Below are 12,022 nucleotides of genomic sequence, written 5' to 3'. Positions count from 1 at the left end.
AAGCAGCTTTGCTGCTAGCAAAATAATACTATACATTATCATTTGATAGCTCAATGCTGCACAAAACCCACAGCTAGAGGTACAAATAACTGTCCAAACTCTTCTGGATGGTTTCCCAAGGGAAATGTTGAAAGACACTAACATTGATTAAGTGGCCCTGACCTTGACGGCAAACAAATACATTCTCAGAACCTGTTGGCTTGCTGTAGTGAGGGTACAAATCTCACCCAGCCTACGCTTAGCCGAACATATTTGAACAGTTTGGCCTGTTTTATCTCCCCCAGATCCACACACACTGTTTGATTGCTGGGATGAACTGGAAGGCTCATTATTGATGCATGTAAGCATTTGTTATAAATTGTGATTCTTTTACATCTTATAAATTGTTAAGTTAAACTAGTGTTCTGATGGCATTAATATTAATCATCCATAATATTAAACTTTAATAATATAGTATTCAACAGTTGAATGGCAGAATTGAATTAACCAAAATGTCATTCCATTACATGATTGTATGGTTAAAAAAGAGTGTCAAAATAAAAAAAGTATCAGTGCATAGATTCAGGCAATTTTTTGTTGAATCTATGCACTAAGTTGTCATATCATGAAAAGTCAATTTTCACTAAAAATAAAAATAAATAAAATAAACATGGGGGGGGGGGTATAAAATTGTATGTTAACATTAACAAAAATAACACTGGAATAATAAAACAGTTTGATAAACGTATGCAGTGTACAAAAGAGCTAATGTTTCGTTTCTGCAAACTAAAATAACTATCAGTGCCAAAATAACCATCTATAACTGAGCTGCAAATGAGGTAACAGAGAGCAAATATTAAATAATAAATAATATATTTTTTTTTTAAATCTGGAGGGAGGACAAAGAGAAATCTTGATTGTTAATATAATTCATTCAATACCAAAAACCATTGAAGAAAACAAATTTAGATAATAATAACATCAAAACATGTTTTAATCAATTTATGTGTGTGCCATGCATTTTTATGAATATTAGATGTTCTGGCTCTGCCTGTTTTAGCTTGTTTTCGCTTGAATTTGTGTTATTCAGTTTCCGGGTTCAGAAGAATAGCGTGCGCAGCACATGGTAGCGAAGTTTTATGTTGTTGCATCATTCCATCATTAACGGCACTTAAGGAGGCACTCAGTGTTGCCAATTTAGCTATTTTGTAGCTAGATTTAGCGACTTCCCACCCCTTTCGAGACTTTTTTCAAAAGTTTAGTGACAAATATACTGCCCTACAAAGGCAAAAGACCTTAACTCGCTAGAGTGTGAAACAGAAAAATTACTTTAAAGTTTTTTACTTGTCCAGCCAAATTAATTATAGGTAGGACAGTGGAAATTTGGCAATTAGATGTTTTAGTAATGAAAATTATCTACACTAAAAAAATGTGAGCTCAAACTTGATTTTTACCACTATTTGAAGTTAATGTACTCTGCCTTTGCATTGTCTGAAAAAAGTGAGAAGCCACACCAAGGCAAAAGGCAGTAACTTCCACATTATCACTATTTTTTTCGTTGATCACCATTTACAAAATCGTTATAGTAACACCTGTATAAAGTCTAGCAATCATTGGCTATATCATCTCATATAGGCTATTGCATATAGTAATGTGACTGTATTAATTTTAGAATTACAGACACACTGCCCCCTTGTGGCACCAGCAGTGTGGTAATAAGCAGACTAAATGTGAGTGGATACCATTTTGCAAGTTTTGAAAAACTTAGTTACAAGAAAAGGTAGGATATGGATTTAATTGCTAACTGTTAGGCCAGCCAGCCCGATCTCACGGCAATCCGTGCATATTTTATGAGGTGGCTAATTCTGATTTTATGATTGATCATGCTACATGCCGCGGCATTTGAGTCCACGTGCATCCAACTAGAAGTGACAGCCTGGTGAATAATTACAAACAGGAAAAAAAAACTTTTTAAAGGTTATTTACGATTATGTATTGCTGCCAAGGTGTCTAGTCTTTCCAGTGCTTTGTTGTATGGAACTGTTTGGTAGATTGTGATCTAATTTGTTTGTCTACACCGTAATTCAAAATGTGTCAGACCTTAATGGACAGTAAAAAAAAAAAACACCATATAACTCCAAGCTGGCACCGTAACTTCATATTGACGCACGGGTAAACAAAGGCAGAACGCCGTAACTCATTTTGAGCATTCCAAACAAAGCGAAAGAGCTGTTACTGGTGTTATAAGGTGTTCTGCCTTGGTTTCTCTGGGATCGAAGTTACGGTCTTTTGCCTTTGCATGGCAGTATAGCAACTTCTGGAACAAACCTTATCCAAGTTCTCATCTTGCCCACTGATCTATTCATATTTATATAGATCAGTGAATTTACCATTGTGATGTCATCTAGTGACATTTAGCTACCAATTTTAGCTACTTTCAATTGAAAGCATTTGGCAACACTGCGTGAGTATAGTTTGATTATTATTGATTTATGTTATTCTGTATGTTCATCAAGGATTACATATGGAAGTAGTCATTTTCATAATACTTGAGGTACGTAGTTCTGTTTATATTATAAAATCTTTGAACTGCCTAAGCTCATATTGATCATTTATCTCCCAGTCATTTATGCTGTGTAAACATTTTGCATAATTATCTCATGTTGGATAAAATTGGACTCAACATTTGTCATGTAACAGTTTATTTATACAATCTCTTTGTTTATTTTACAGTTTTACACATTTTACTCAGTAAATCATCTGAACTTCCTGGTGTCAAGTCTGTTTATTGAGTAGAAGTGTTTAGCTTGCTGGATATGAAGTCAGTACAGTAAAAAGGTAAGCTTCACACAAGAGCTGTTTATCACGGAAGCAGAACAACTGTGTTTGTTGTCCACTGCATAGAGGCTAACACAACAACTGCAGTCATAGAAGATGACAAAAGTCAGTCACCTCCATCTCGCTGCTCTGTGTCTTCCAGCAAGTCCATGGTCAGTATGGCAGCAACTACAGCAAGAGCGAAGGCAGAGGCTGCACAGACAAGAGCCTCATTTGCAAAGAGGGAGATGGAAATTAAAATAGAGAAAGCTCGCCTTGAAGCAACATTAGATGTAATCGAGAACAAGAGAAAGGCGGAAGCTGCAATGGCAGAAACCGCAGTCATGGAAGCTGCTGTTGCAGATCTAGAAATGAAATAGTCACATTGTAGTTTATCTATCCACCTTCCACAGCAAAGTCTTAGGTAACATACTGAAGAGTATGTAAAACAACACAGTGAACACAGTGACACTGTAGCAACCAAAGAGAATTCAAAGCCTGGATTAGCCCAAGACCTAGGAGTAGGGATGGGTATCGTTAAGGTTTTAACGGTATTACTACTCTTATCGATACTGCTTATCGATCCGGTACTTTAACGGTATTCTTATCGGTACTTTTTGTTTTACTTTGTTTCTTTGTTCATATTCTTACAGTATCTTATCTTATGTATATAAAACACTAAAAATGCCTGCACTTCATCAATTTGTAAATGCACCAGTGTGCAGGTATTTTTAGTGTTTTATATACATAAGATAAGATACAGTAACAACATGAACAAAGAAACAAAGTAAAACAAACTGACAAATACAATAAAACAAACACACAAACGAAATGAAATAAACAGTGCTTTCATTTTTCCATGAAGGTCTACTAATATTAATGTTCAGGTAAGTAATAGTTACAAAAGTAATCAAATGTAAATGAGCACTGCATTTTCACTGTATGTACTGATAGATTTATGTTTATTAAAGCTATAACGTTGTTCAGATTAAGAGCTGTGGGTGATTTTCTCTTTGCATTTTGTTCTGTGATTAACATTGATGGCTCAAGCTCCAGTCTGACACTTTAAGACAATATACTGACACGCATCGGATTTTCTCCCAACTGTTCTCGTCCACTTAAAACATAAAAGTGAAGACTCTCATAACCGGCCATTTTGACACATTGTGTGTGTATTTTTTGGCATATTTTTGTGTTATTTCGACGCTCCCGAAGCTCAAAGTGTACTTTGCTTGTCCGTTTTGGAGCACGCCGCCGCGCAGGCACACGCGCGCACACACATTTCAGCCTGGGGAACAGCAGATTGTACTTTCAACGTTTTACTATCAAATATGTCCTGCAATGTAGCACCAGTAAAGACGGCATTTTATAACAATCACTGATTGAGCTGATTCAGATGTTAAGTTTTGGTTCGGAGGAACGAATCCGCGCCGCTATGAAGGGAAGGGAGTTGTGCTAGAAGAAATGCGGCTATAATCCTTGGAAGCCAAAATCGAAAAAAAAAAAAATACTTAGCTTAATATAACAGCCACAGGCCTAAAGTGTGAGCAGATGTTTGAATAGTTGGTTCTCTCCTCTATCATAATTAAACAGGACTTTCATGTTGCGTGTGCTGAAGCTCCGCGTGAGCGCGATCTGGCTTCTGAATTGCGCATAACAAAAATGCATCATAGACAAATGTTTGAATATTATTGCACATAAAAACATCTAGCGACATTATATATATATATATATATATATATATATATATAGAGAGAGAGAGAGAGAGAGAGAGAGCAACAATAAATGTATGTGTGTTTTCTTAATTTCTCCAATACCGACAGAAGTACCGATAACGTCAGAGCTTATCGATACTCCGGTCTTTCATAATTTAGCCCCGAGACCGATTTAATACCGAGTTTCGGTACCCATCCCTACCTAGGAGATGATAGAGAGAAAAAGCCTTCTTCACCAGTCTATCATGTTCTGTCCTCTTGGAAGGCTAGTCAATACAGTGGCAGCGAGAAAGGAGATCAGCGTAAACCTTCTGTTCCCAAGTCTTCACATGGCATCACACACCATTCTAAGAGTCCAGCTGCTCCTGTGCCCCATTCTGGATGAAACATAAATCATCCTACTCATCACTCTGGTAACGATGTGGCCACACACGACTTGGCTAAGTTCTTAGCACGAAACCAGCTTGTGACAGCAGGGCTTAACAAATTTGACGACTAAAAACTATCTTGCTTGGAAATCATCATTTCTCAATGCTATTAAAAACCTTGATCTTTCAGCAGGTGAGGAATTTGATTTATTGATTAGGTGGCTGGGACAAGAGTCAGCAGATTATTCCCTTTGCATTAAATCTGCAAATGTGAGGAATTTACCTGCTGGTCTTGAACTGATCTGGGAGAGGCTAGATACGACTTATGGATCTCCAGATGCTATAGAAAAGGCTCTCTTCACAAAAATAGAGACTTTTCCAAAGATATCAGCTAAAGACCACCAAAGACGCTCCGAGAACTAGGGGACTTGCTTTTAGAGATAGAAGCAGCTAAGAGTGGGGGTGATCTACCTGGGCTCACTTATCTAGATACAGCCAGAGGTGTTAATCCAATTGTACAAAAGTTACCCTTTGGATTACAAGAAAGGTGAATGATGCAGGGTTCACATTACAAGTACACATATGAGGTCCCTTTTCCACCATTCTTCTTCTTTATTGAGTTTGTGTGTGCAGAAGCAAGAGCACGCAACGATCCGAGCTTAAACCTTTCTTCGCTTTCCATAACCCCTGGAGGAAAGGACAGGTTTAGTGAAAGCCACATCCATGTTCATAAACCTGTCTCAGTCCATAAAATGGATGTGATTCTCTCCTCTAAGCTTTCTCATGTCAAGAGTTTTCAGAGAGGAACCGATGAGATCGATAAGCAATGTCCAATACATCGTAAACCCCATCCTCTCAAGAAATGCAGAGGCTTCAGAGAGAAGCCACTAGAGGAACAGATAAGGATTCTGGAGTTGTCCATTTGTTTTAGATGCTGCTCATATAACAAACACTAATCGCTAAGAATTGTGATGTGTCAATCAAATGCTCTGAGTGTGAGAGTGACAAACACTTTATGCCATCATAGACGAGCAGAGCAACAGATCTCTGGCGAGGTCAGAATTATTTGGCATGTTTAATATGCAAGGGACCTGTGCTCTATATACATTGAAGACATGTGCTGGAGTTGTCGAAGGAACTGGAAGAAGAGCGCATGGGTTCATCATTGAGTCTGCAGATGGCAAGATCAGTTTTCCACTTCCTACTCTTATCAAATGCAATAGTATGCCAGACAACAGAGACGACATACCAACTGCTGTTGCTGCCCTGCATCATAGCCATTTAAAAGTAATAGCAGACAAGATACCACCCATTGATCCAAATGCTGAAATACTGCTCCTTTTGGGGAGAGACATAATAAGGGCACATAAAGTATGCAGACTACTCAACGGTACTCATGATGCACCGTATGCCCAAAAATTGGACCTTGGTTGGGTCATTGTGGGAAATGTTTGCCTCGGGAAGTGTCACAAGCCCTCTCCGGTGAACTGCATGAGAACACACATCTTAGAGAATGGTAGACCAAGCCACTTCCGTCCATGCAATAATCACATTGTACTGAAGAACATGTTTAATGAGAGAACCCTTTTCCAAAAACCATCAGCCCTATCCAGCTGTAGACTTCACTCAGTCTTTCAGCAGAACAAAAATTACAATAAATTAGCACCTTCAGTTGAGGACAAATTATTCCTGGACATAATGGAAAAGGAATTCTTCAAGGACTCAAGTAACAGCTGGGTAGCACCACTACCATTTCGTGAGCCAAGGAGACGTTTGCCTAACAACAGAGAGTATGCTGTAAGACATTTCATGTCTCTCCGTCGCAACCTTGACAGACGGCCAAAGATTAGAGATGATTTCACAGAATTCATGCAGAGAATACTCGACAATAACCACACAGAGCTAGCACCTTGTTTACGGGATGGCCAGGAGTGCTGGTACCTTCCATCGTTTGGCGTGTACCATCCCAAAAAGCCAGAGCACATACGAGTTGTATTTGACTCTAGTGCAGAGTTTGATGGTATATCTCTGAATGATGTACTACTGTCTGGGCCTGACCTTAACAACAGCCTGTTAGGGGTCCTCTTGAGATTTCGAAAGGATCCTGTTGCCATCACAGCCGACATACAGCAGATGTTTCACTGCTCCTTGGTTCGGGAGGACTGTCGTGATGTATTGCGCTTTCTGTGGCATCGCGACAACGACCTAACTAAGGAGGTCATGGACTACAGGATGCGAGTTCACGTATTTGCCAATAGACCTTCACCAGCGGTGGCCATTTATGGAATATGCCGAGCTGCCAGAGAAGAAGAAAATGACTACGGCAGTGATGTGAGGAAATTCATTGAACAAGATTTTAATGTAGATGAAGCATTAAGGTAATTTCCTACAGAGGAGAAGGCAATCGATGTACTCAAAAGGGCACAAGAGGCACTTGCAGTCTCAAACCTCAAGACTCCATAAAATCGCTGCGAACAGAGCCAAAGTAATGGATGCTTTTCCAAATGGCAACGGACATCAAAAATCTTGACCTCTCCACGGATGACGTCCCTGATCAGAGAAGCTTGGGGGTACAGTGGAATCTAATGTCAGATACGTTCACCTTTCAGGTGCCTAACACTGAAAAGCCATACACTCGAAGAGGAGTACTTTCAACAGTGAATAGTTTATTTGATCCTCTTGGACCAATCACAATTCAGGGCAATCACAAATCTACTCTTAAGATTTGTTTGCTATGCTGAGGCAGCTGGGCACTCCCACATTTTTCTGTAAGTTTAGTGCTGCTGAGATGAGATGGCATGAAGTGATTACTGCTATTAAAGCACAACAAGGTGAAAGATAACTCTCATTGGAGACACAAGAGTTGGACACACTACTACCTGAGAACAGACAGGATGAGTGGACGCGGTGGTGTGATTCACTGCAAGACTTGAGAAGTCGAAGCATTCCACGAATGTATGTATCCATTCCTCTTTCTGAAGCCAAGCACACTGAAATATGTGTCTTTTCAGATGCCTCCATGAAAGCTATCTCAGCTGTAGCATACTCGAGAGCCTCTGATCAGAAAGGCAACACAGAGGTTGGCTTTATCCTTGGCAAAGCAAGGTTGGCTCCAAAGCCTAATCTCTCTGTACCTAGGCTAGAATTATGTGCTGCAGTCCTAGCTGTGGAAATGTCTGAAATCATTACAGAGGAGATTAATCTAAAACCGGATAGAATAAGGTTCTACACCGATAGTAAAGTGGTGTTGGGCTACATCTATAATGAGGCCAGACGGTTCCATGTATGTGTGAGCAACAGAGTGCATCGCATCAGACAATCTACTCAGCATGAACAATGGAGGTACGTTTCCTCTGAGCAAAATCCTGCCGATCATGGCTCCCATTCTGTTTCATCTGCCAAGCTTGAGGCCACAACCTGGCTCACAGGACCCCCATTTTTACACTATCCATCAGAGCCGCCTTTCGATTGCTCACACTCATATGACCTTGTTGACCCAGAGGAAGATGCTGATTCATGTCTTCTCTACCCACATCAAAGTGGATATATTAAATTAATTAAACTATAAATTTAAATTATAATAAACAAACAAATATATATTATAAAAATAGACCAAGAAACAATAAATACATTAAACTATACATTACAATTATAGCAAATGAATAAATTATATAAATGAAAAACTTCAAATAATGAATAAAACACAAATATAACAAATACATTAAATGATAAATTAAAATGCCCCATCGACAAGACCACGGGAATCAGAAAAGTCGCTTGCACAATCTGACATGGCTGGGGTTGGATTTGAACTGCGGGTTTCGTCTGGCCAGAGGAGAACTGGCCCCCCAACTGAGCCTGGTTTCTCCCAAGGTTTTTTCTCCATTCTGTCACAGAGGAAGTTTTGGTTCCTTGCCACTGGGACACTTAATTTCTAGCGATTATCGTCAATTTGATTTCACAGATACTATTTAAACTAAACTGAGCAAGACAATGATATCTCTGAATTCAATAATGAAATGCCTTTAACTGAAAATTGACTGTTTAATCTTATCATTATACATTACTGACATTCTATCCTCCAATTTGATACTGTTAAGTGCTTTGACACAATCTGTATTGTTAAAAGCGCTATATAAAAAGTCGTGACGTATTGTCAAGTATGGTGACCCATACTCGAAATTGGTGCTCTGCGTTTAACCCATCCAAGTGCACACACACAGCAGTGAGTAGTGAACAAATGCACACACACACACACACACACCGTGAACACACACCCGGAGCAGTGGGCAGCCATGCTGCAGCGCCCGGGGAGCAGTTGGGGGTTCGGTGCCTTGCTCAAGGGCACCTCAGTCGTGGTATTGAGGGTGGCGAGAGCGCTGGACATTCACTCCCCCCACCTACAATCCCTGCCGGCCGGGGACTCGAACCCACAACCTTTCGATTACGAGTCCGACTCTCTAACCATTAGGCCACGACTTCCCCACCTTTATTTATCCACCTTATATAAATAAAGGTGACTTGACTTGGATCCATTAGGAAACCAAAAGATTTGAGCAATTCTCAAACTGGACAACAGTCGTCAGAGCTGTCGCTCGACTGCATCACATTGCCCATTGTTTCACTAAACCAAGTGATGCCAGTCAGTGCACTCATTGGCATTTGTGCACAAAGGGCCTATCTCTAAGCGATCTTCTGAAAGCTGAGGAAAAAATTATCAAGAGTGTACAACATGAAGTGTATCAGGAGGACCTGAAATGCATCACTTCCACAGGAGAAATTCCTGCACATAGTTCACTCTTAAAGCTGAATCCAATCATCGACAGCAATGGGCTGCTAAGAGTTGGCGGACGCATCAGACAAGCAGAGCTTGGAGATAAAGAAACAAATCCCCTCATCATCCCGGCTCAGCATCACATCACAGTCCTACTGGTCAGACATTTTCATGAACGTGTGCAGCATCAGGGTAGACATCTGACTGAGAGCAACATAAGGTCTAATGGCTTTTGGATAATTGGGTCCAAGCGATGCATTAACAGTATCATCCAGAAATGTGTCACCTACCGTAAACTAAGAGGCAAAATGGAGGAACAACAGATGGCCGACCTACCAGCGGAAAGACTGCAGATGGATCCACCGTTTTCCTATGTTGGCTTAGATGTGTTTGGTCCATGGGAGGTTATCACACGCCGCACAAGGGCCAAGCTAATAGCAAGAGGTGGGCAGTGTTATTTACTTGTATGTGTACCAGAGGTGTTCACATTGAGCTGATTGAGTCAATGACTTCTTCAAGTCTCATTAATGCTCTCAGAAGATTCTTTTCTATTAGAGGTCCGGCCAAGCAGCTGCGCTCCGACTGTGAGACAAATTTCTTTGGTGCCTCTAGAGAGCTTAAAATGAGTGAGAACGAACAAACAGCAGTGAGAGAATACCTCCTTGAGCGAAGATGTTCCTGGGTCTTCAATCCACCACACTCTTCTCATATGGGTGGCGCTTGGGAACGTATGATTGGGATAACGAGACGAATCCTGGATTCAATGCCCCTGAGAGACAGGTACACAAAACTTACCCATAAAGTCTTAGTGACATTCATTTCTGAAGTGACAGCCATCATTAATGCACGGCCTCTAGTCCCAGTCTCCACAGATCCTGAATTCCCTTTCATTTTAACACCTTCTATGCTTCTGACACTGGTAATCTCCCGACTCCACCAGAAGATTTCAGCAAGAAGGATATGCTCCAATGCCAGTGGAAACGGGTCCAAGCCCTCGCAGAAACATTCTGGAATATGTGGAGGAAGGAGTATGGAACTTTTCAGAGCCATCGCAAGTGGTTTCACAAGCATCCAAACATCAAAGAAGGTGGCATTGTTCTGCTCAAAGACAAACAAGTCAAAAGGAATGAGTGGCCAGTGTGGATAATTGTGAAGGCTATTCCCAATACAGATGGTCTAGTGAGGAAAGGTGAAAACTGTTCAGCACAGGACAACAAAAGTTTATCACAGACCCATATCTGAATTGGTATATCGCCTTTCTTCAGACCAGACTATGTAGTCTAGTAACTGTTAGTGTTAATGGTATCTTTAAGATACCAGATGGGGAGTGTTCTGGCTCTGCGTTTTATAGCTTGTTTTTCGCACCCCCTACTGGTCATTTTGTATTATACCCAGTGTTGGGGAGTAGTTAACTACAAGTAGCGACGCTACTAACTTAACTACATTTTTCAGTAGCTTGGCAGTAGCTCAGTTGCTTTTTAAACAGTGTAGCTTTTCCAGTAGCTAACTACTTTTTGCAGCAAGTAGCGGTGTAGCGCGAGCAAAAGCTACATTGCGTTTTGTCTAGCCTGCGCGAATCAGCGCGATGCAAGGGTATTCTTCTTGTTAGATTACAAACTCATTTTTTGCCATTACCGCCACCTGTTGTTTAATCACGCATCTTGCGGCTAACGGTTCACTGACGTACAGAAGTGGGTTGACACACCCATATTATCCATGATGGAGCAAGACGTGGCGGCAGATTTGGAGGATGGAGAAACAACTAACGTTAATTACCCATGGCCTTATTTGTCCAAGTTCATGTCTCTCAAAGAAACGACAAGGAACACTTTTTGTAACAGTCTGAGATATTTGAGTGTTGTGTGTAATAAAACCATAATTAAACAGAAATCATAATTGTATTGCATTGTTTTAAACACTAAATATTTTGCTTAAAACATTCCTCAGACACTTATTCAGTTATTTTATAATATACGTTGTTCAAAAAAATAAAAAGTAGTTTCAATGTAGCTAGCTACTTTTTGATAGTAACTTGTAGTGTAGCTAACTACTTTTCCAAAAGGGTAGCTTGACTGTAGTTTAACTACTTTAACTTACGAGTAGCTTGTAGCTTGTCAAACTACAGTTTCAGAGTAGCTTCCCCAACACTGATTATACCTCTTGAATTTGTGTTATTCAATTTCTGGGTTCAGAAGAATAGCGTGCGCAGCACAGGTAGCGACGTTTTGTTGTTGCATCATTCCATCATTAATGGCACTTAACGAGGCACTGCCTGTAAGTAAAGTTTGATTATTATTGATTTATGTTATTCTGTATGTTCATCAAGGATTACATATGGAAATAGAACTACATATTTAACTTATTATGAA

At 40.1% G+C, this 12,022-nt stretch overlaps 1 long non-coding RNA gene across 1 annotated transcript; it reads left to right on the top strand.

Moving 5' to 3' along the window:
* The first annotated feature begins 293 nt into the window (after positions 1 to 293).
* LOC306843874 lies at positions 294 to 3,299 on the top strand. Its single transcript, XR_013781873.1, has 3 exons — positions 294 to 340; positions 2,496 to 2,533; positions 2,713 to 3,299. It is a non-coding gene; the product is annotated as an uncharacterized lncRNA (long non-coding RNA).
* The last annotated feature ends 8,723 nt before the right edge of the window (positions 3,300 to 12,022 follow it).

The sequence above is a fragment of the Barbus barbus genome, assembly GCF_936440315.1.
Source record: "Barbus barbus genome assembly, chromosome: 24".
Lineage (NCBI taxonomy): Eukaryota > Metazoa > Chordata > Actinopteri > Cypriniformes > Cyprinidae > Barbus > Barbus barbus.
This window is presented reverse-complemented; position numbering and strand designations above follow the sequence as displayed.